Here is a 6,000-nt window from a genome sequence, read left to right on the forward strand (position 1 = left end):
GATGAACTAAATATTTCGGATAAATTTATCGAACAAGAAAATATTCATTTTATTTCCCCCTTGGAATAAACATTTACCTATACATTTAATGTAGATGTACATGGTATAAGGAAGTTCGATTTGTTATAACATGGACATATAGATAGGTCCATGGTTATAGCATGATTAACTCAGCATATAGATGCAGGCCTAATAATAAGTTTTGTTCTAAAATGTACACAATCATTATTATACAAACACATATACGAATAATACTGCAAAACAACGCAATGATATACAATCCGTTTATTATAAAAATAACTGTATTTTAACCCAATAACCGCGTACACAATATCGCATATTTACGTGAATTTTGAATTAGTAAAAAATACTCTAATAAACTATGTGTGTAGACGAGGTAATGTTTACTGCAGTATATCTCACTGTTGTATGAATAATGTGTTACTGTAACTTTGAATGTGTTTTTAACTTTCAATATTTATTTAATTATGTACACAGTAACACGATGTTCTTGATAATGGTATTTAGTCAGTCATTCTACACAGTTGACACTGAATGTAATTTGTATACCCTTTTTAAAGAATCTACTGATGAGTGAAAACTATATCTTATATTTACTCTGTTAGACCATGGATTAATGAATATTCATTAATCATGAACTGATGCATATCCTTCTATTCATTAATCTATGGTTAGACCATGAAAATAGCCGCGTTTCAGTATTACTATTCTATTAATAAACTAACTGTTATTACATGATGGTAAAATATATTCAATGATAGTTATGCAAAATAAGTAATATTTATTAAAATATTAACATTTACTTGGCTGAAAGCAGTTTGCATTAGAAAACTTTATATTATCAATACTTATTCAAATATAATAGTTTATTTCAATACCCATCAAAACCATAAGTTAAAAAACAAATTTTGAACAAAATGTAAAGCAGATGTAAATGAGCAGTGTTACTGTATTATATTTGATGCTTTGAATTACAGTAGGCCTACTGCTAAACACACATATTATTACAATAAGAGTCCACAAACTTTATATAATATGTTAGCTGTCAGGGGTATTGCACAGTTACACATTAATTGATGTTATGTCCAAACACTACCAATGTGGCTGTAGTATTATTTTATGTCAACTTGGACTAAAAAATACACACAAACTGCTGTCATAATAAATAATTATCATTAAAACTAAATATGTTCAACTACCACATATATTTCATATTTAAAAGTACAATGTTGAAATTAAAATAAATTTGCTAAACTTTCAATTAATACAACTACTGCATACTGTAGCTACAGTACATTCAGACTGTGGAATGTACTTGATAATTGCATATAAAACTTTTACCGATATAAAAGAGCGGAAAACATAGGAGAGACGAAAGCTGTAACAGACCATGATTGCCAAAGAGTGTTTCGCCAACTCTAACTGACAATCATACACATTTTTCACAACAAATATAAAATATATTATAAAAATATATATTCTGCATAATAATATTGTATAAACTACCAGATATATAAATATATTGTTTTTAAACGCAAGATATAAAAATACATTTTGAGCAATATAAAACACAAGATATAAAATACATTTTGAGCAATATAAAACACCAGATATAAAATACATTTTGAGCAATATAAAACACCAGATAAAACAAATATATACTATGAACAATTTTTAAATTGCATAGTTGAAGTTGTATAAGATTATAAAAATATGTATTACTTGAATTAAACTATTGAAGTTATTAGCTGAAGTTAACTATAACTGACAATCATACAAATTTTTCACAGCAAATATAAAATATATTGTTTTTAAACGCAAGATATAAAAATACATTTTGAGCAATATAAAACACCAGATACAAAAATATATACTATGAACAATATAACAATATTTAAATTGCATAGTTGAAGTTGTATAAGATTATAAAAATATGTATTAGGCCTACTTGAATCACACTATTAAAACATTACCTTTAAAAAAAACATACCACACTATCTTTTCATGGTTATGATCACACATTGTGGTTTTTTAATAAACTGTAAACTTCTAAATAATATAAAAATATTTAAATTGCATAGTTGAAGTTGTATAAGATTATAAAAATATGTATTAGCCCTACTTGAATCAAACTATTGAAGTTATTAGCTGAAGTTATTAAAGTTATTATATGATTAATCATTTGAATCTTCTTCTTTTGTATGATTACAATTTGAAGTTTAAACCAGGGGAAGATAACCAAAATGCTGATGCATTGAGTAGAGTACCTGTAGTTGAAATACCTAAAGACCCTCCTATACCAGGAGACATAATTATGTTGCTAGAAAAAATTAACAATTCACCAATCAAGAGTAAAGATGTTGTATTATGGACTCGTAGAGATCCTACATTAAGTAAAGTATATAAGTATGTGCAAATGGGATGGAAAGATAATGTGGGAAATGACTCTGATTTGTTACCATATTATAGGAGAAAGAATGAACTAAGTACAGAGAATGGTATAGTTCTTTGGGGTGCACGTATTGTTATGCCAAGTGCAGGAAGGGAAACAATGTTGAAAAAATTACATGAAGGACATCCAGGGATTGCGAGAATGAAAGCAGTTGCACGCACATATGTTTGGTGGCCGAATATGGATAGTCAAATTGAGGAGACTGTAAAAGCTTGTACGCAATGCCAGTGTCATAAGAACTTGCCCGCAGCTGCACCGCTAAATTCGTGGCCATAGCCAGAAAAAGCATGGTCCAGGATTCACATTGACTATGCCGGTCCATTCATGAACAAAATGATTTTAGTGGTAGTGGATGCACATTCTAGTGCAGTAGCGATGGACACGAGCACTTCTCAAGCAACGATAGCAAAGTTAAGAAACATATTTGCGACTTTTGGAATCCCTGAACTGTTAGTTTCAGATAATGGATCGAATTTTACAAGTGAGGAATTTGCAGAATTTCTCAAGCGTAACGGTATAAAACATGTTCGAACCGCACCTTATCACCCTGCGTCAAATGGACAAGCGGAACGTGCTGTAGAGACTGTAAAAGAAGGACTTAGAAAAATGGAGACTGGAAACATAGAGACAAAACTTGCTAGATTTTTATTTAACTACCGAAATACACCCCATACAACTACAGGAGAAACACCAGCCAAGCTTATGTTCGGAAGACCCATTAAAACTCATCTACATTTGTTAATGCCAAATATTGGAGTCCAAGTGAGAAAGGGGCAGGCAGAGCAAAAACAGCGACATGATTCAAAAGCGAAAGAGCGAGTATTTAGTGTGTCAGAGAACATTTTTGTACGAGACATCGTGAAAGGTGTATGGCTACCGGGTGTAATAACAGAACAATCGGGTCCGGTTTCATATCATTTAAAGTTAAACGATGGCAGAGTTTTTAAAAGGCACGTAGACCACATTCGCAAACGAACAGATGAACCAAAGGAAAACGAGCGAGACGACGTTTTATCATATCCTTTTAGTTTGAGCAATACTAACCATGAGACAGCGAACAACGCACCTCCGATCGTAAGGCGCTCACATCGAGCAAGACATCCTCCAGACAGATACCAATAGATACATTCAGTGAGATCAGTTGTGTTTAAACATTGTTAAAGTAGTTGTTAGATAGTAGTTGATGTTTACTTGTTATTTTTTTTGGTTTAAAGGAAAAGGAAAGAGGCAATTGTTAAAGAGAAAGTAGTTAAGAGTTGTTTAAAGATAGGTTAAGGATACACTACATTGTTATGTTTTCTTATCTAAGAAGGAAGGGATGTCATATACTGTACATTACTTGAACTGTAATTGTAACCGATTGTAATGGTCTAACGCCCTCTATATACATAGTGTTGTGGAGAATGAATAAAGCCCCGGATGCGGGGAAGATGGAGAACGACTAAACCTCGACTCACGTGTGTTTACTTGTTGTGCTTTTATTGTTCGGATATTTACCTTAAATGGTGTTAGTACACAACAGTTTTGTTTTTTTTTTATATAAAGAAAATTTAATTATCTATCAAATAAGACTATTTTCAAATTATTATGGCTAAAACTTAATTAGATACAGGCAAAAAAGTGTATTTTTACTTCAGAGCCATATATATATGGCTCTGTTTTACTTGTGTGAACAGCGCCCTCAATCGTCATTTTTCCCAAAAAATACCACATTTTTATGTGGTTTCATAAACTTAGCTGGTTGTAACTTTTTAAAAGATTTGTTGTCAGTGACGTGTAACTTACATACACCTTCTACCATATACTAAGTAAGTTTCTGAGATAAAATGAAAACAATATTTGTATAGCTTGATAGTTTTCCTGAGGTTATTACATGGTGCATGCTAAAAAAGATTTTGAGTTTGTGCTAAAAATCCATCTTTTTGGTCCAGTACAAACAATCTTGTACAGTCATTCTTACACAAACAGCTTATTTTATTGGAAAGATAATCATAATATCTATCCAATAAAATATGAATTTTGTGTATTAATATCTGCTAGATTGCTTTTATTAAACCAAAAAGATGGACTTTTAGCTCAAAATTAAAATATTTTTTTTGGTGTGTATCATGTAATAACCTTAACAAAAATATCAAGCTATCGGAATATTTTTCTCAATTTTTTTCAGAAACTGACCTAGTACGTTATAAAAGTGGTATGTAAATTACAGGTTACTGTAAAAAGTCTTTAAAACAAAGTAATAACCTGTTAAGTTCAGGAAACCAAATAAAAATGTGGTATTTTTTGGGAAAAAATGAAGATTGAGGGCGCTGTTCACACAAGTAAAAATACACTTTTTTGCGTGTATCTAATTAAGTTTTAGCCATAATAATTTGAAAATAGTCTTATTTGATAGATAATTAAATTTTCTTTATATATAAAAAAAAAAAACAACTTTATATTAAATACATACCATTCTGATAAATTCATGTGAAGTGCTTAAAATCAGCAAATATAACACATTTTAATATTATAACAAATGCTAGTGATGTTAATAAATTACAAAGTTAGTGATCATAAATAGGGACCTCAGAGGTGGGTGTCACGAAACCTAAGACCACGAAAGCTAAGACCCCCTAAGACCGAAGATCACGAAAGCTAAGACCCAATACCTAAGATTACAAATTCTAAGATATACTACAGCTTAAAAACAATACTTGTTTATCCATACATAATTTTAAACACAGTAGGTTTCATTTATTACCATAAATATAATTAAATACTACCGCAAAACATAGATAAACTCACATTATTTTCGCCCGTTGAGTAAATGTATATTTTTTTCTTTACAACAAACAAACTTGACGGGTTGTTTGTTGGTATATATTTACTCCATTGTGTTGGTTCAGAGGATGTTTTTCTTACGCACCTGCCTTTCTTGTATTTTGACTCCAAATTTGTTGACTAACTTTATCCTGAATACCACACTTTAAAATTAGGATTTATAAGTACTTTCAGACGGAGAAACACATAAAAACAAATAAATAAATCCTTTAAATTGATGATTTTACAGACATGTTTCTTTGTATACTGTAACTGTAATGGAGCGCCAAAAGAGCAACAATAATAGTACAAGTATAAAAACAGAAAGAAAACGAAACAAATCATGATTTTTAAATTAAAATTGATTTGCCAGTATTTATTTCTTCATGATTTCATGATTATACTATTATCATTACAATTTTAATTTTACATTGTTCCATCCACACTGTAGATGGACTCCACAGAGTTTTCAGCCCTCTATATAATTTTTGCTCTTTTGACGTTCCATAGAAACAAAAACATTGAACATGGTAGGCCTACTGCCACTGTACTGTAGGCTAGTCATGCGAAATTCGCAAACAGTTTGTGTGCGAGAAAAACGTCTGTAAAATCATGAATTTAAAAATGTATTTGTTACTTTTTATGTGATTCTTTTTCATAAAAGTGCCAATTCTAAGGTGTGGTATTCAGAATAAATGTTGGGAGTTAAAATACAAGGCAGGTGC

This window comes from Antedon mediterranea, chromosome 8 (genome assembly GCF_964355755.1).
Source record: "Antedon mediterranea chromosome 8, ecAntMedi1.1, whole genome shotgun sequence".
NCBI classification, from domain to species: Eukaryota; Metazoa; Echinodermata; class Crinoidea; order Comatulida; family Antedonidae; genus Antedon; species Antedon mediterranea.